The following is a 20,663-nucleotide window of genomic DNA, read 5'->3' as shown; positions in this document are numbered from 1 at the left end:
AGAGAGTGTATTCAATATGACAAATTCTGGATGTGTTTTGGAAACAGTATCAGTGAAAAATAAAGCAAACTCACAGTGAGATGGTGGAGGTAGCTAATGGTGCAAGAATGGGATTCGGGGATAGCTCAGGTCAAAGTAGCTGGGATGTTGTGCATTCCAGAAGTCTGGAAATCTGTACCCTACAATATGCTAAAGCATCTCAGAGGAAGAACATTTTGTTCATTAGAAAGCAGATAGGGAATGGAAATAAAAAAGTCTTATGTCATTCCAAAGTGATCCTTCTTTATGGAAACACTACTGAGCTGCATCATTGGGCATTTAATTTGGTCCTCTTTAGTGAAAAGAGACATAGAGAAAATAAAGACATTTGAAAGGTAATGATCAGAATGCATGAAAATAATTAAGAACCTCTTAACAGAAATATTACCTGTAACCATCCCCTTCTCAAAACAGGTTCCCATGCATCAGTCTGTGGGGGATTTCACTGCAAAGCATGCTTTTCATGATTCGTCTTCAAGCTGGGGCTAGTTTGCTCAGTATCAAGATCTCATTGGCTTTCCCAGTGTAGCTACATTGGTCCTTTGGTGCTAGTATAAGATAAAAAATGCCAGTAAAACAAGTAAAATGTGATTATGCACCTTATATTTTTTAACATGTATCTGAGAACATCCAAGGAATGTGAAAAGAAATTGAAAATTCCTGTTCTGTTGGATGGATGACAGGATAAATTGGTAATAGGTCCTTCTTGTGCAAAAAAGTGCCGGAGCAATATGCCAAAGCAGACCACATGCCATAGGTGATGCTCCTTTTACTCCATTTAATGCAGGATAGAATATACTTACTTGGTTCACTCTGCAAGAAACGGTCTGTGTTGCATTATAAATAAATAATATTACCTAGAAATAACTGCAAAACAGTGCTTGCAGACTTTTCACCACGGAGATTAGATTGGTTAACATTTGAAGAGGAAGATTTGGAAGCATACCTGTTATGCTTCCAAAGATTTATGCTGGTCACAGAATTGCTGAACGCTAGTCAAGGTTTCTGCAACAGACCATAGGAAATAGTTTGTCTGTAGAAAACAGTCTGTCTGACTGTCTGTCAGTATGTCACCATCACTAGCTATATTTTGGATTCTAATCCAGACAAATACATATTCATAGCAGTTCCTCCAATGATTTTCATCCTTCTTCTTACAGCATTTCTCAGAAGACATCTCCCTTCCTATATAGTATTTAACACAGAACTACTGAGGCTTGAATCTATCTACCTCTCTGCTCTTCCAGACTGAAAAAGCATGAAGGTTTCCTTCCCCCCAAGGGGATCATGAAGGCCTAAAGTATTGCTGTGGATGCCTGATTATTGCACAGGCCATTGCCTTTTCCCTCCAGGTAGCCTAAAGGAAACCTGCATGCACCTTGACATTCTGCAAATAAAGAGGAAGTGTTCACTCTCTTCAACCATTACTGAAAATCACTTTAGTAACCACAATGGGGAAAGGAAAAAAAGCCCTTGAAGGGGAAAAAAATCCCAAAACCCACAAAGAAATCCTTCACCACAAATAAAAATGGGTCGTGTTTGTAGAGATAGAAAAAGGAAATCTTTTCCTATGAGATTCATCTGACTTTAATCCTTATCTCTTGGGTTGTTTGGGTTTGGTTTTTTCCTTTCTCCATGCCAAACAGATTCAGTCTGTTAGTTGCAGATTGCCTGTATGTTTCTTGGCCTACCAAACTGCCACTTTTGTTATAATGGCCAACAGGTGAATAAGCTTCATTCCAATTTGTTTGCTAGATGCAGAATCCTCTGAGGAAACAATTCTGAGATTGCATACACTTTGTAAAGCCAGTGGATTGACTTCAGATGACAGCTTCTCGGTGAGCTGATTGCCTACAAATGAGATGAGCAAAGGGGTCTAGCTCTCTGCCCTGTGGCTCCTTTCTAAATATTTCTCTGATGATATTGAAGAGTGAGAAGCAACAACCTGTCACTTAGGAAAAACCACATGCTCTTGATTCATGGGAGGTAACACTTATCAACTGAATCTCCAGCAAAAAGTACAATTTTGAAGATCAGCTGGGAAAACAGACAGAAGTCAATTTGAAAAGAAAGAGGGCTTTGTTTGCAGATTTTACTTTTGTTGGGAGACATTCACATAGCTGACTGCATTGGACACAAAACATGGTTCATTTTCATGGAACTATGCAATGGATGAGGCTGGATGGGAGCTCTGGAGATCAACCCCTCTACTGAAAGATGAACCATTTAGAGCAGGGTGCTCATAAAAGGGTCTGGTCAGTGTTTGAATATCTCCAAGGCTGGAGATTCCACAACCTCTGTGGGAAATCTGTGCCAGTGTTCAACCACCATATGAGAGAAAGAATTTCTTGTTATGTTTAAATGGAATTCCCCATATTTCAGTTTGTGACCATTGCCTCCTGTCACTGGGCACCACTGGAAGAATCTGGCTGTGTATAATTTACTCACCCCCATCAGGATTTATACATATTGATGTGATCCCTCTGAGCCTTCTCTTCTTTGGGCTAAACAGTCCCAGTTCTCTCTGCATTTCCTCACAGGAGATATGATCCCATTCCTTAGTTATCCTAAAGGCCCTGGACTAGTGTCTCTCCAGTAGGTCCATATTTCTCATGTACTGAGGAGCTCAGGTCTGAACTCAATATTCCAGATGCATCTTACCAGGACTGATGAAAGCAGAGTGATCACCTCCCTCAGTCTGCTGGCAGTGTTCCCTTTAATGGGGTCCAGGAGGCTGTTTGCCTTCTTTGACACTCACGTGCACCGCGGGCTCATAGTCAGCTTGGTGTCCACTAGGAATCCCAGGGTTTTGTGTTAAAAGTTCCTTTCAAGCCTTCTTGTCCCCAGCCTGTTCCAGTACAGGGCTTTGGAGTTATTCCTGTTCAGGTGCAGGGCTTTGCACTTCTTCTCGATGAATTCCGTGAGGTTTCTGTCAACCCATTTCTTTAGCCTTTTAAAGTCATTCTAGATGACAGCACAACCCTTTGGTGAATCAGTCATTCTTCCCAGTTTTGAAACAACTGCAAACTTGTTGAGGATGTACTCTCTCCCATCCTCCAAGTGATTAATGAAAATGTTGAAAGGCATTTCCCCTAGTATTGACTCCTGGGGTGCATTTTGTGTGAAGGAAATCAACTTAAAATCTGTAAAATCTTCAGTTAAACTGGTTTAAGTATAGACACTTGTCTCATAAAATACTTATGATTATAAAAATAATTATTTTTCTCTTCAATTTCAAAAATTTTCATGTTCAATACTCTGTCTTTTACTGGAATTAAATAATTCACCCAAAAATTCTGTCCAGCTCTATCCTTTAGTAGAATGTTTGTAATTTTTCTTGGGGACAGGGTGGAGGTGGAGGATGGGAAAAGAATAGTAATATGAGGTTTTCCAACCACACAGTTATTTTGAAAAGGATTTTATCTGAATATTTTGTGAAATTCTTTGTATCAGTTCAAAGTGATGAGCTATAGACAAATGATAAAGAAATAAAGAATTGTCAAGAACTAAATCAAGGAGACAGTCTGAATAACTCAATTTTTTTTTCTAAAAAATATTTGCAGAATTGATTTTTATTAGAGTCAGGAAGGAAAACAGATGTCAACAACCTCAGCCATTGTGAAATAGAAGTTTCATTCCATTCAGGTCAGTTCTATATGGAGAAAAGAAATTTTGAAAAAGTTCCTGGATTAGAAATCACCAATAAGTGATGGTGGGTATTGCTTTACTCAAAAAAGGTCCCTTTATGAAGGTTAACAATAAAGTACTGAGATTTAGAGTGAAAAGTAGGGATGCAAAGAAAACTGTCTTTATCTGGAGAGTCTCAGTCTTTAGAAAGGGTTATTTTGATTTCAGGTTACTCCTTTTTCATGACAATCACCATGTCTTTAATCAAAATTGAGCATTGCAACAAGTCACGTTTCATTTTTATTGCTCCATGTAAATATATTGAAAAATTGTAAGTATAAACAATTGTAAGACAGAATCACCCATATAAATCTTATTTTGTTTCTGCTCTGAAGACAGGCTATCATTAAGTCACAATTTGTGGTAATCATCTTTTACATTTAGTGACGATTTTTGCAAGATACTTGAAATAACTTGTGGAAGCTACTGCTCAGCAGTTTTCACAGGGAATCATTCCAACATAAATCACTAGGTTAAAATAAATTTTCAGAAGCAGGGGGGTGATTAGAGTGGCACTATTTTTAAATTGGTGATACCTAAGAATTGTTTCATCTAAGCCTTGTAGATAGCTCCAGATATTTTGGATGTGCCAAGTACACATACCCAAGTACACATTGCAGTACACTACACTAGTACACTACATCCAATTGTGGTATTATAAGATGAGGCATGAAGCAACAGCCAAAAGTGTGATCTCACCTTGGGACTACTTTTGACTGATATATTTAAAAACTAAGACTTGAGTTTTTCACCATCCAATGAAATTTCCAGGAGATGTATTGAACTGTTAGCTACAGACTTTTTTCATTTAGCCATATAACAGTACAATATGCCCAATAGCGGAGTTTTACTCTCATTGCACTGAAGTAGACTTTTTCAGAGTTTTAGCAAGCAACGTATATGTCAGTTCTGACCTTTAGGAACCTTGATGGTAGAACAGGGCAATACTGTTAAATAAGTAAGTTTTTAAGCCTATTTTTGCAACAACTTTATGGAGCATATTTTGCACAAATCTAAGAATAAAACTTCTAGTTTTAGTAAAGATCTGTGACATTGAGCTTCTAGCTTTTTTTGAGAATCATTATTTTAGTTCAGTTCTACATTTGTCAAAGGCATCATATTTCAAAACATATTTGCAGAGATAAGAGTCAATATTTTCCTCCTCATGGCATCTATTCCATCCATGTGAAGAAATAGAGTGTAACATTTCACAGCTGAAAGAGAAGCAATACACCGAATAGAAAATAAGCAACTTAATGTGCTGTGCAGTACAATTTTCATTGTTAAGTGTGAAACATTGCATGAACTAAGAGAATGGAGGGAAGCATGAGTAATGTCAAAATGAATGGGACCCAAGACTTTCAAAGACAAATGCCTCTATCGAAATCACTATATTCCAAATTAAATATTCAAATCAAAGTCACTCTATGGGCACAATGAACTTTTTCTTTCTTTTTCTTTCTGGGGAAATTTTAAGCTTTTTTTTTCAAATTTTTTGAAGCCTTCTCAGAATCACTGCTCACTTAGGATAGAAAAAAAAGCAGGAATGTGAGCAAACACTCAAACCTATAATAAATGGATGTAGTTAGCTGTGAATGCCTCTACAAAAATGCTTTGTTGTTTCTAATGATGGGACACATTCAGCACATTTCTTTATCTTCTATTTTGAGGTGTACCTGGCTCATGAAAAAAATGATCACAATAGTACTGACAGATGAAAAAGGTAGATTGAAAAAAAAAATAAAGTACCTATGCCTCAGCTACTAAAGGATATTCAGGATCAATGATTTTTATTGTGTAGATGGCCATCTTTTAGGATTTTACGGTGAGATACAGATTTCTTTCATATTAATCCCTACAAAACCTTTGGATGCTAAAGGTTTTTGGCTACTTCTGACCTAAGAGGAGATAATGCACTTTGCAGAAGGACATGTCTTTCCAGGTATGCTGTCTTGACATAAGACAATTTGTTGTCCCAAACACAAAAGAGTGTTAGAGGTGGAAATAGGATGAAAATGTGACTTCCCATGACACTCATCAGAAGCCCCCTGTAGCTTTGAAAATCAGCAGACACAAAGATAATTATGTCTAAGGTACCTTAAAGGAGATATCCATAATTTAACCCCCAAATGTTTATCTGTAATTTTTCACAGCTCAGCACCTGCAGTTGTCCAAACAAGCTGTGCATAAATAAATCATCTGGCTATAGCTGTGGAGGGAGGAGTAAAGAATGGCAAGTAGGATTTCACAGCCAGCATTCACCAGTGGCAAAACTGGTTTCTTTGTTTAAAAAGCCTCTGTACTGATCAAACTCAACGATGGCAATTAGATAGTTTTTATTTGTCAATGCAGACTGAACAGTTATAATTGTTTTGTTGCTGGTTTCTCAATTTTTTTCCTATACAATAATTTTGGAAACTGCGTGGGGAAATGCTTTTTTGCAGACTTGAAAACACCGTTACAGATGAAAGCATCTTGAATTTATTCTAGTGGTGACAGCAAGAAAAAGATGGCTTGCTTCCAAACAATTTGCCGCACATAACATGTTTCTTTTGTCCCATCTTACTCTTTTCCTCCTCTTCTTTTTGAAATCACAGCACTTCATCCCTGCAGACTGCTCTACCTAATGCTGTTGGATGATCTTTGTCAGGAATGCTTTATGAGATAAGATTCTGTGAGCCTGATGATTGCTCAAAAGCTCAGGAATGCTTTTATAAAAATACTGTTCGACTTTTTATATGTCTTACATTTATTGTTGAATTGTTCTTGGACTCCTCCTTAAGAATCCATGATTCTCCAAACACTGATAAACAATTTTCATCTTTCTCTCAGAAAAATTTTGCTCGGTGGCACAGATTTGCTATGTAAATTTAGACATATGTGAGGTTATGTAAAGTGAGGCATGGGCATATGTTTGCAGGACTGGAGCTCTGGTTTGTGCTAGAGGCATGATATGACTAAGATTCAAAATCTGGACAGTTTTAATTACACAAAAAACTAGTCCTTATTAGTGTAAAGAATGTTGTTTTCTACTAGTCATGTATGTAAAACATACTTTAAGTGTAGTAAACTAGCATTGGGTAAAGCCATAATTGTTCCTTTTTTGTCCTAATATGAAGTAAACTTTAGGTTACACTCATTAAAAGCAGAAAATGACATGCTCATGCATATCAATATAAAACAACCATCTAAGATTGGCATAAATTAAAAATTATTTTTCTTTCTTGCAAAATACAATTATATTACCTTGAGTGATTTTTTTGGTTATTACATATTTTTATTGCATAAGTACTCCATCAAAATGATAATCAAATAAAGTATTTCTTAAATTTTTTCACACATACTTTTTTCTACAATTTCCATTATGATGGGCAGCAGTATTTTTGATTTTGGTATATTGATCCCTTTTTTCTTTTTATTAACCTTCTTCACTTAATTATAACTGCAGGTTTTGGGGTAAGGTTATTTTATATAGAGTTGAGGTTTTTCCTCCACAATAAGCTGTGCATAGCACAGACAGCACAGCAAGGTCATGCTAAGTCATGACTCACAGGGCTGTCTCTCTTAACACTTTTACCAGGGAAAAGCATGGTTTTTTCAGGTTCAGAACTTCAGTTTATCTTTGGAAAATCTAAGGTCTCTAGATCAAGACCTTGTTAGTGTCAACAACATGATTCCATAAAGTGATTTGAGGCATATTCCTGTCCTTAATAACAAATTTCCCTCGGTAAAAATACTTGCAGTGGGACTGGATTGAAGGCTGTAGCCAAAGTGCTTGTAATTGAAAATCTGCACTTAGTGCCCTTTGGGTTTCAAGAGGGGAAGAGTTCAGCCTGGTCCTCTTTTGATTTACAGTCCACTTGGGAAAGCTGCAAAGACAGGAAGGGAACAATAATTTAAAACTAAGGTGACACCCACTAGAGAGAAAAAAAAAAAAAAAAAAAGAAAAATATACACACAAGCACTGTGAAAAGATAAAAAAGGAGAATGGAGTACTTAAAAATGTGCATATCACAACAATTTTCGTTGTTGTTTATAGCTTTCCTTTTATCTTTTTGAAGATTCCTTTCTCCCATTGCAACCCCTAGTAGTATACAGCAAAACCTACTGCAGACACCTCTCATGGCTAATATGGCTTGATTAACAAATGAATTGCAAGCTGATACCAAGATGCATCTGTATGTCATAGCATCAGGCATAAGGTATTTGATATGACTTGTGGTGGACTGTGATGGGACACTAACAATTCTCATGCAATGTATCTTCCCAGTAGCATAATTTTGCAGAAGTTAATGCGTAATATGGCCATATGTTGTGTCTCACTGAATCAAGATAAATTGGAATGCAACATGCGGCAATCACAGTTTTACATTATGCAGGTGCAATATAGATAAAATTGCTACCAGTTTACACTTAAGCATGAAGTGTAGGTATGCAAAGTTAGGTCATATTGTGAGGACAGGACAGACATTCATCAGCTTCAGAGATCTGAGATTTTAATGCCTTGTCTATTTCTTCTCCTGAGAACAAAAATAAAAGCTACTATACTTGATTTTTAAGCTTCTTGAATTTTATGGAATCAAAATATGGACTGTGTTACTAATTCTTCCAAAAACATCTTCCAGCTATTTTCTGTCAACTTGGATTTCAAATGCATCAAAAATCTTAGGTACTAAAACAATAATTCAAATACATCCCTCAGAGCCAGGAAAAAATAATTTTTTTGACCATTAGGTTGCTCCTCTGTTGATTAATCAGTAGTTTGACTGAAACTGGCTGAGTGACTCCAATTTCCCTGACATACATAAGCAAGGTCCTTATTGTTAATTGCTCATTGCAAGTAATTTTTTAAGTCGTTTTGGACATGCTTTTTTATTCTTAGAATTCCTTCCCGGTACAGGTTTTATTGGCATTGACTTCTTACTGACTGCAGGTGTTCTTAGAAATCCCTGTATTATATGGTGGACCCCAAAAGTCCTTACTATGGACTCTTCTGCCTTCTGTATCTTCTCCTATTGGTCTGCTGCAATGCGTATTTACTTAAGAAGGAAAACCATAGTGGAATATTTAACTGAATTTTACTGGATTATCATAACAATCATGTGTCTCAGGCGAATTACTGAATTTATTGTCTTATTGCCTTTTTCATATACTTTGTTTAGCATTTCTGTCATCTGTACCTACCCATCTGTTTGTTGCCATTGGGCTAAAATGATAATGAAAATCAATGTTTCAAATATTTTATTTGACTTTAACAGGTCAGCATTTCACTTTTGAGATTAAAGTGAAATACCTGCAAACACTTTTAATTTATGAGTTAATTTACTGATGTAAGTAATCTCATTGGGTTAAAAAGAATCAAACTGTGTTATCAGTAATTTAATTTTAAAGTAAAGACTAGATATAAGCAAGACTTTTTCTCAGTGAAGGTGGTAGAACACTGGAACAATTTGCTCAGACACGGTAGATGTACCATCCCTGGAAATGTTCAAGATCAGGGTGGATGGGGCTCTGAGCAATGTTATCCAGGTGAAGATGTCCCTGGTCATTGCAGGGGATTAGACTAGAGGGCCTTTAAAGGTACCTTCCAAAAATTTTTTGATTCCATGATTCTATGGTCTTAATTTATCCTCATGCACAAACTTTTGCAGATATGTATGCCAGAGATTGTATGCTATTTCTAAACATGGATAAAATTTCTATAGTGTTAAGACAATCCACTAATTCAGTAATAACAGCATCACAACACATAGAGATTTAAGGAGTACAGAGTGGAAAAAAATGGGCTGGGTAGTTGATAAGTAATTCTTCTGTTTCTGTGCAAATGCAGTTCACCTACAGCATTTGAAAAAGTGCTTGTGAATCTGCTTATGCCATAAAGTATCTTCTGCTCAGAAACTAACCTGACAAAGGGACGTCAAAAATGTCAAAATCTTATGACTGTCACTGAACCTTCAATTCTGTATTTGCACGTTTCTGTTTCCCTATCTTCTATTAAGCACCAGAGCCATAAGAAACACTTATTGAAGCTAAAGGGAAAAACAAACCAACAAAAAGGGAATATCATGCACCAGAGGGCAAAACCATGTGCAGTATTCACTCTGAAATTTGGACAAGTGGGAGATGCATATGCAATGAAGGATTGCCATAGGGCAGATATACCTCCTTACTCCCCATTCTGTCTCTGCTCTGAAATACTTTTGCAGCGATGGCATGAAAAACTGTAGCCACGTAGCATGCAGCATCTGAACTACTGTGCCTCTGGGTTGGGCATACCAATCAACAACCTGCTTACTGTTTTTCAATGTTTTGAACAAACCAAAGGGGAATTCTAACATACTCGTTTCAATAAAAGGTCATGTCCTCAGCCAATGTATAAGTTTGATGGAGTTGCTCTGGCATAGGTTATCTGAGGCTTTAGATCATTATTTCTAAAATATTAGAGCAGAGCCTGAACTAGTGTAAATCAGTGCAACTCCACTGGCTTCAGCAGAATCACTCCAGGTTGTGTTGGCTGAGGATATTGGTCTTTATGTAAATACAGAGCACTTGATTGATTTCTGTATTGCACTGGTTTTCCATGTGGAATTAATTTGTTTTAAACTAAAGCTGCTCTGTTACAAAGGTAGAGCAGCAGGGAGTGATGAATTAGACCCCAAATTCCCAAGAGGGATCTGATCAGCTCGTCAGAGAAAGTCTTTTCTTATATGAGTGCTCATTATGGTCTTCTCCCTAATGGCTATTCTGAGAGTGAAGCACACACACAGATCATGAAGTGCCTTGATCAGCTCCTGTGCAGGTGGAATTGAACATGGGTGCCATGCTGCCCTTATGTTGTTCCCTGAGGCCCCACTTGGGAAAGCACCCAGTCTAGAAGTTCCCACCAGCACATGCATTGCAGGCTGCTGGCATGCTCATGGAAAACTTTAGTTATGCTTGCTTCCAGGAGAAGCAAGCTCTGAAGAATGACTTTGATCCGTAAACCAAATATTACTTATATTTCCTCCTCTTTTTCTGTTCCATGTGCAACCCTTGCATATATAGAGCACAGAACTCCATAAAAAGTATGTGCCAGCATTCTCTGTTGCTCCTATAACTTTATTCCAAAGCTTAGTCAAGGTGAAAGTCCCAGTTGCTTCTGCTCCCCATCAGTCACAGTCTGGGATGAGATTTTGTCTGAAATTCCCAGGGCTTGGATCAAGGATCAGGGGCACTGAACCTGCATCCACACTTCTGTAGGCTACAGTGTTATGGATGCGCATCACTTACTTGCCTGGTGGGATCATGGGTTTATTCCAACTCACATGTCAGCTATTTCCAAGAAGTGAAAGGCTACTTTGATTGTACTGTCAGGAGCTTCCATCCTGGCAGGGACACCTGACCTTGATCTGGAAGTTGGTAGAGCTGTCTCCCAGGAGCTTGGAAAAATGTTTTCTACAAATCATTGCACAGCAGACTGAAATTCACAAGCAAATGATTGCTGTAATTGGAGGGTTTGAGCAGCTGAACAACATTTGTACAACCTGATATATATCCTTGGGAAATGCTGTAGAGATGCAATGTACTCAGGAGGCACGCTTTCTGGTCCACCATAAACATGGTAAATCTATGTGCGAGAGGCAATATTCCTCATTAGTCTCAATGTTTTATTAACAAAATCAAATAAAGAACAACAGACTGCTTTTTGCAAATTTGACATCTTTCTATTTGTAGAAAACAAGCTGTACATCACTGATCACCCAGAGGTGGGATCTCCATTCCTATTGTGGTGGAATGGGAATTTCCAACTGGATGACTACAAGTTGCTATAAATTGTATCTTTCAATATGTAAAAGCAATATTTTTTCAAGCTGGGAGACTACAGAAGACTGGTCAGCCCAGAGGACCTTTGATCAGGTGTGATGAATTTGGATATGACTTTTATAGCTCTGGAGGATCCATGAGTGAGTCACTGGGACATGATATTCCCCATGGCATTGTGAGGTATGAGTTGCCTGAGCTCGTCTACCCCAAGTAAGGCTGCTGCTGTTGCTGGTCATTTATGTTACTAGAGGTATTTTTTCAGTGAGAGTATTTCTGCTGAATCCCCACTGGACTGCACTCAGGGCACCCAGGAGGATGATTAAAAGGAAAGATAGTATTGTTGAGACACCATCTGGCACCAGGGATATTTTCAGAGGCACTGTGACAACAAAGTATGGATAAAACCAATCTTCTTTTAGTGCAGTGCCCACTTGTCCCTTGCTGAGCCATTTCCCTCCTCGTCCATTGCTGTCATTGCAAGACAGACTGAAAGGCCACAGGCACATCTTCCACCAGCCTTGCTCATCCAGAGCTGTCACTTGAAGCTGTGCTGTCACTGACAACCAGAATCACAGCAGCTTTCAGGAGACTTAAATTGATAATGATCAGAATCCAGTTCGTGATAAGGAGTTACAAGGCGAGGTTTGTGTCACTCCTGCGACCCATCTGTGTTTGTGCAATGTGAGCTGAACTGCAGTTCAGCTCAAATGCAGTCAAATGAAAGGCATGGCTTAGATAGTAATGCCGCTGTTGCTTATTTAGAGAAGGTTGTTTTATTTATTTTAATTAATTTTTAGGTACATTTAATACTTGGAAAAAATGTCTTCTGCAGAGTATTAAATATTGTTTAACTTATGACATGTGATGTTTGTGCTTTAATCTGTAGTCAAAATTACTCCTCTCTATCGATTAAGGGCCCCATCTGTCAGTCACTCTGTTCTGAAAATCCCATTGATTTCAAAGGGATTTGAAGAAGAATGATAGTTCTACAAACCCATTTTCAGTAGTTGGTGAAAATTAGATAAAGTTAGATATTGTGTGATTTCTAGTAGAAATTATATGATTCTTATGGTTCTGACTGAATAAAATAAAGTATAAAATTAAACTGACAATGAAAATAACTGTGTGACCCAGTAACGAAAGCAAAGAGTCCTTTATATCCACCTGTTAGGGTATATGTACTTGGTCCAGGAACTTGTCCTACCCTGTAGGAGCCTTAGGCTGAATATTTGATCTGCTAACTCAGGGTGACAGTGCAGGGAACCTGTAAGTGTGCAAAAATCTCAGAGTTCAATGATACTTGCACTTGCTTAGTTTTTGCTCTCCATTCTTGGATTAAAAGAGTTATTGCCAGGACATTTTATTTTTGCTGCAATTTTTAAGTTAACAGAACAAACTGAAAAACACAGTTTTCATAGAAAAATCCCCTCAAAGTTTCATTAGCAAAAAGAAAAGAAGACCTCATAGGTACAATTGCAATACATCTCACTATGGCATTTTCTATATCTTTTTCTAAAATAGCATCTTTCTAATTTGACTTATTTTTTCTGGCAACAAAATAACCTTGGCTTAAATATATGTTCATCCTGAAAATTCTCCTCCTACCTACCAGCTAAAGGATAAGAAAATGTTTTATAAAGAAATGCATCTGGTATTGATTGGCATTAGGTTGTTTTTTTAGCTGGTGGTAATACAATGACAAACCTTTTAGAGGGATGATGACTGAACATTTATTTTTAGTATGGAACCTAATTAACAAACCCAATGTACTTTTATTCAAATATTTTGGAAAGATAACATCAGTCACAAATGTTAAATACCTGTTTTGCTTTTCTCTGCTTACTCATGCATTTATTGAACACTTGCATTTCATTTATCTAAAATTAGGTCCACAGTAATTTAGGCAGGCATATATTATGTGAGAGATCCTGTAGAAGACCTTAAATCATAATGACAGCTATTAGAATTTGCTTAAATGAAAAACATTTCTGAACAATTTTAGGCCTTATAATGGAGCTTTTTAAAGGATTAAGAAACTCCCACTTTTCAGGAAGTAACAGTGTATAAAAGCTGAAGACCTTCTATAGATCCAGCTTTGTACATAGTACCCTTGCTTGTACTTTAACTAAACCTGTGCTTGTCAGCAGATAATTTATACTAGAAGTTTCCAAACTCTTGATCTCTTCAACTGTGAGTTAAGTACTACCGAAAAATAATTCAGTAACTAAGGACAAGATGCATAGCTTGCTCAATGCTTAGTTTAAAAGTTTAAAATCATCAGGCTTTTCAGCACCTTCTATATACACTGGGAAAGGTGGGCTTATCTGGAGTGACTACTAAAGAACCTCAGTTAGCTAGTACTGGTTGAAGGTCCATGAATTCTGAAGGTGAAATTTAGATTTTCAGTCTCTGTTTCAGCATCAAAATGCTCAAAGCCAGATCAGGACTTCATCTAGAGCAACTGAACAAATAAAAAGTTTTGCATTTGCTCTTACATCAGCCTTTCTCTCCATTTTTGTCCATTTATGTCACCTTTTCTCTGCTTAATCTCATCTCTAGGAGGTGGTGTGTTGTAAAGACAAAATTCCTGGAGATGATGGTTGTACATCATGGGTGCTGGCAGGGTTTTATGATGTTGTTATGATGCATTTCTTCAGGTCCATTTAGAAGCAGCCTGACAATTATTTCAGGGATCTGAATTTCTGCTCTGTGTATTTTTGACACCTATTTTGATTCTCTTGAATTATTTTATTGCAGTTACAATAAAATAATTATATTTAATTTTTAATGTATTTGACTTTCTATTAATTGTTAAAAATTACTATATTGCAGAAAATTAGAAAAAGACTACTTATAGAGGAAAGAAATGTATACAGTGTATAAATAATGTATAATACAATATGCACCTGTATTTTCAGTCAGTCTTTGGGATGGTACCCTATATTTTTGAGATCTCTGATGTGCTGCACATATTGCAGGCTGTACAGAGTTGGTCTCAGTCCCTGCATTGCTCTGTTTAGAACTTTCCTTTGGCAAAACCTGGTCCTCAAGCTACTCTTCTGCCTGAACTTCTTCAGTTGGCTCTGTTTTTCATATTTAACTCTTGTATCAGTCACTGGTGTTTAACCTTTTTAACAAAAAGGGGCATCTTCATGGGGAAAAGGTCCACAGTTTAGATGTTTGAGTTCGTACTGTTAGATGGCTATGCCATTGCAGATTTAACCTATTGGCCTTCTCTGTTTGCTCTTTTCATTATGCTTAAAAGGAATTGACAATACTCCTACTTTTAATAGCATTTATCTAAATTTTCTAAATAACATAAGGTCATTAAAAATTTAGATTCAAGAGGTACTGTCCTATAATTTACCAGGACCCAGTACAGAACAAACTAGTAGAGCAGGCTTTTAAAAACCCTTCAAGTTATTTTGATAGTCCTTTTTTTTTTACAATTTGACTGTGTCTGTCTTGGACCTGGAAAAGTATACAAAAAATAATAAATTTTTGCAAATTTTTAAAAGTTGTTTCTTACATGTCCTTACTGTGGCTTGTGTCATATCTTGCAAATATTGATTTGTACATGAAATAAAATTTATAATAGCAGTGGTTTTTTGTTCTTTATTCTTCAGCTAAGTGGGAATCATAATCCAAAATCAATATGTATTTTCAAGCACATAGAAAAATGTCTATTTTAACTGTGGATGATTTATAAAGTTTCTTTGTTCCTATATGTTATATGTCTAACATTTTTGAGTCTCATTCTGATGTGAATGCCATTTTTTGAAACTGTCACTATTATACTAGCATTTTATTTATATAATTTCTCAGCTTGTCAAGAATTTTTTTTTTTTTCCTTTTTGTAATGTATCAAAGCCTACCTGAAAGCACAAATCCCTTAAGTGAGACCTCGAGCAATCTGCTCAGCTCTTACATAATATTAGGTGATTATGGCATGTTCTGGGAAAATACAAATAATAGGGGAGCCGTATTTGGAAGTCAGAACTACATCTGCCCACCTTTAATGTAGTAGGTGTGCATGGGGAAGAAACCAAGTAACACAAAGTTGTTCTTAAGTACTCTGCATCTTTGTAATACATTTAGGGTGGCATGCCAGGAGGCAAGAGAAAGACATGTAGAAACAGCTAGCTGGGTTTATATACAAAGAAATTCAAAGGTGTTTGTCCTGGGGTGACAGTCTGGCAAGGCCTTTGGAAAGTTTGCCTGATCATCTAAGTTAGAAAGCAATAAAGAGGTAAAGCTCCTTGACAGGAAGACCTTCCCAGGAGCCCAGCTCACTGCAGAGGGTTAAGTCCAAAGTGAAAGCACCATGTGAAATGAAAGACACCAGCCAGGGCTCAGGCATTTTGTCCATCTGTGAAGAGTCCTGCTGGCCCGAGAGCACCATGGCGCTCAAGTTGGAGCCAAAGTGGTGGCTGGTGGGAGTGTATCTGTACAGCAGGTGTAGGAGTGGGGTGTGTTGTTAAACAGAAGCTACCCACCACTAGTCATCCCGGTTAGTAAAAAATTTTTCAGTTGTGTCGGATGGGGTGCTGTGGCTTTGCTTTTGTGGCTACCCCACCCCTAAACTCTGTTGTAACACCTTTACCATTCTGTAGCTCCACTTAGTCCTACTTTGTCATTTCTACTTTTCATCTCAGCCTTCTGCCTCTGCACTACAATCCCTCTCAGTGAGATTTAAGGTCTGATACACTTCCAGCCCTGCAATGTGTGTTCCTTCTCTATAACAGTTCAAACTCTGTCTTTTCAAGATTTTGTTTTGCCTCTATTTTCCCTCAGTAGGGAGCATTCATCTTGTGACTTATCTGAATGTTTCTTGCCCACACCTTTTAAATAAGACTGTTTTAACTTTCAAATATTTTCTTCATTTTCAGATGTGACATTAACTTGTGTTAAGCAATGAAAACATATGGAATGAGTTCTCTCATTTTCAGAGTAACCAAAGGGTGTTGAAATATCCACTATTCTCACTTCTTTTTTAAAAGCGATTTTTTTTTCCTTGGGAAGTTTCAGATTTTTTACGTCAAACATTAGCTTTCCTTGAATATAATGTTCTTCTGAAAGGCTGTATTTTATTTCATTATGCTTCTTGTTATTATCTCTTGTCTTGATTAGGTTTTGTATTGACATCTTTTTAGGTTTTTGATGTGCTCTGGTCATTTCTATGGTGTGAGACATAGTGGCAAGAAATTTCCCCTGCCCCCACCTCAATATTATAAGTTTATCTCTTATGCAGCCTGGCATCATCGTATTATTTTTCTAAATCTAATCCTAGATGTAAATCTTCTTTTCCTTAGTTGTGCACATCTTACAGGTTTTGACAGGCATCTGATACGTGTCACATTCTAAAGTGAGGTTAAGGATTTGTTGAAGATTCCAGAAGAGTCTATTTGTGTTAACACTCTCAAATATGTATTACATGAATCGACTTCTTGAATTAAAATGCTTGCTAAACTTCAGTAACATAATATGTTAACCAGCTTGGCCTTTCTCATTCAACTGTTGATTTTTAATTTAAGCTCATATTCTGCAATGTTAAAATGAGAAAATCTGCCTTATCCCATTTTTCTTTTCAGTGTTTCCTCTTAGCTTCATAAAGACAAAATTATCTTGCTTGAACCTTTTCAGTCATCTGCTATAGTCCTGGAGAGTTTCAGCCTCTTGAGATTGTAAAATTCATGCTCCACATTGTCCAATTATTCCTCTTCTATTACAGTGTTTCTCAAGTCACTCTTTTTTTTTAGCCTTTACTCCTGATACCATGCTATAATTATAAGCAGTGACTGGAGACAATTCTGTCTTAGAAATTATGCACTCTGAGTATATATATATGAGTATACTTGGTCAAATATTATGTGTCCCAAAAATACCAGGGATTTCTCAAGCATCTAGATCTGGTTTAATAACTTGGCTGAATTTTTAGAATATTGTCACAACCTCTTAAAGATGTCTACACTGTTTACTAGCCAAATCCAATAAATGTCTAATGCAGTTACAGTTAATTGGTAGAAAATGACAACATGGACCAACTGTTTGCTTTTAATGTTATATCTGCAGGCAGTGGTACAGATGCCTCTTTTTCATATTACTCTGTTAAACTGACTGAGAAAAGCACAAAGCTACAGAGAGACTTTATTTAAATCCCCTCCTTGTTTGAGGAATTTCAGAACTGTCTTCTGGTGATGAGGAGAATGCTGGTAAGATCAGCCCAAATATCTTGGCCTCAGCAACATGTTAAGAGAGAAAACTGGAGTTTAGTTAGGACAAATGAAAAATCATATCCACCCTGCCCTACAGAAGCACACTTTACTGACTAGTATCAAGATAGCTTTATGATGTAAGAAATACTTTTATATACATTTATATTAGTATTAACGGATAGAGGAGTGAATGCAAAGCAAAAAGTATGAGAAAGTGTAATTTTACAACCTATTATGGTAAGGAGATGTTGCTAAAATTGATTACAATGAAATTGTTTGACAAATATTTTCTGTTCATTGGAATGAATTTAGGTTGAAGAAAATAACTTTAATGAAAACCTTTATCCTAACTACTTTGAAGGTAGGATTTTTCTTAACTACAAACTTAAAACTAACCTAATTTGCATTCACAATTTAGATGTAGGGGATAATTAAAAAGAAAAAAAGATGACCAATGTGGGTTAAATGGTTATCACAGAATTACAGAATGGGTTAGGTTGGAAGGGACCACAGTGGGTCATCTGGTCCAACCTCCCTGCTCAAGCAGGGTCATACCAGAACAGATGGCATAGGATTGCATCCAGACAACCTCTCTGGGCAGCCTGTTCCAGTGCTCAGTCACTCACACAGTAAAGACGTTCTTCCTGTGCTTCGGTTTCTGCCCATTGCCCCTTGTCCTATTGCTGGGCACCACTGAGAAGAGCCCGGAAACCTCGTCTTGGTGCATTGACTCCTCCCTTATGCACATTGATGAAATTCGCTGTCAGTTGCCTCTTTGTGAGGTTATCATATTTTTTAATTCAAAACTCCCAAACAAAGATAATTCACATAAAGACAGATTCACAGTGCTGAAAGTACCAAAACATTCTTCCACACATCTACCATGCAAGAAACTGTAACAATTATGCTATAATTGCTAGATAACTAAACATTTATGTGTATATAATTATATTGTAATTTTTAGCTACAGATGTATACAGAATGTGGAGTGATATTATATGCAATTATATCATTTATTCTACAATTGTCTTGTAGATTTATATAGCCTGTGAACTGCCAGCATAGAAATTACCAAATCATATGGATGTTTAAAAAAATAGTAAATTTTGTAACGGTGAAGAATGGTAAAAGCAGTCTTTGAAAATGGAAGTTGAATTTTATCTTAGAAAATTGGTTTTTCTCAAGAATTTGTTTTCTGAGAGTTTTGAAATACAGGTAGAAAGAATAGTAATGTAACAAGAGGGTCCATATAAAGAAACAACAAAATATACAGATATTGAGTTGTCAATATAGAAAGGAGAATATGAGAACTGGATAGACCAAAATCTATTAGGCTGTGAAATTTTTCCCCAGTGAGCACATAGTACATTTTAAACTAAATATGTCTGAGGAAGTGGAAGCCTTTCAGTAGGCAAAATTTTTAAGTGCTGTATGGAAGAAGCTGAAAAATAAATATATTTTTTCCCATCTACAAATGAAGTATATTAATTTTATCCCTCATACAGCCCTATATCAGAGAGCACAATTAGACTGTGATTTTGTGAACACTGGTTTGTGAACTTCAAATTCTTGACTGCATTTGGTAAAATGATATCCTCCTGGAAAAGACAAATTAGCTAAGGAGAAGATTTGCAATGTTACATACTTTACTGGGGGAATGGGGAGCCACTAATAGTAATATTAGCAGTTCTTTCCCTTCTTTTGAGAAGAAATGTGAGGGATCTGTACACAAATTTTGCAGTGTTGTCATCATCAGCTTAACTAACTAGTCATCCTCTGTAGGGAAATGGTAGTTCTCTACTGTAGTATTTTCTTTGTGGTTTCTTTAACTTCCTCTTGCTTTGCACCCCAACCAAGTGTTGATGAAACCTAGGGGACTGAGCATAGCAAAAGCAGTCTAACACTCCAGTCTTAATTTTCTGCTAAGGGAAGTAAAGAATAAGGTTTCTCTGCTGTTTTGCTTTTTTATACAGTTTTCACACTCTGTTTTGCTTTCTCTCTTGCTGCTGGCATCCTCCTTATTGGGGTTTTCAAGGATCTTTTTTTCTTGATAAAAGTAGAGAGGAAAAAGACTCTCCTGAAAGTGGCAAAAAAGGGACAAAATTCTTTCAAGTTAGTCTCCAAAGAGGAAAGAATTCATACCTACTTGACTCTTCAATTCATGCTAGTCTCAGAAATTCTGAAGCTTTAAGTATTACATACAGTGTAAACTGGGACCTTTCCCAGTTTCCTTTGGGAAAAGTCACAGTTGATTGAAAACAAGAGCATAATTTAAAATGCCAAAGTAAAGGCTTTTGCTTTCATTTTTAAATACATTTTTGAGTAAAGTGAATTTGATTAAAAAAAAAAACTTAAAAAAAAAACTTATTGCAATTTTTATATTTGCAGTCAGTTAAGTTTGTATAGGCAAAATGCATTGACATATCTTCTTTTTGCTTTATAAATTCAGTTTGAATGATAAAAAATAACGTGTTCTAGACTTAAAAATGTCTAATATGAAGCAGTTTCAAATAAAAGTACAAAACCCACCAAGGATAAACTAGGTTTGTTTGTAACTCTGACAGCTGGAAAATAAAGCATAGCCAATTTAAAATATTTCTAAGACGTAAATAAAAGAAAACAGACCTCTGAGCTGGTTAAAAGCAAAGAGCTACAATTCCTTAGCTAAACTCTCAATTTTGAACTTTTCTATACATTGTCCTTCCATTAGTACCCATGTTCTTCAAGTTCACTTTGATTTGTCAGAAGTTTTAATTGGTATGTACTCTTTGTAACAGACAAGTTAGTAAGCAGTGTCGTCACTTCAAAAAATGACGGACGAAGGAACAAAAGGTAGAAATTGGGAGATGTTAAATGGATAAATGGACAGGTTCTTCTCTACTTAGCAGTATTTACACTTGAAACAAAGGGAGTTTTGTG

Source organism: Vidua macroura, chromosome 5, assembly GCF_024509145.1.
Source record: "Vidua macroura isolate BioBank_ID:100142 chromosome 5, ASM2450914v1, whole genome shotgun sequence".
Taxonomy (NCBI): Eukaryota; Metazoa; Chordata; class Aves; order Passeriformes; family Viduidae; genus Vidua; species Vidua macroura.
Note: the sequence above shows the minus strand (reverse complement) of the source record.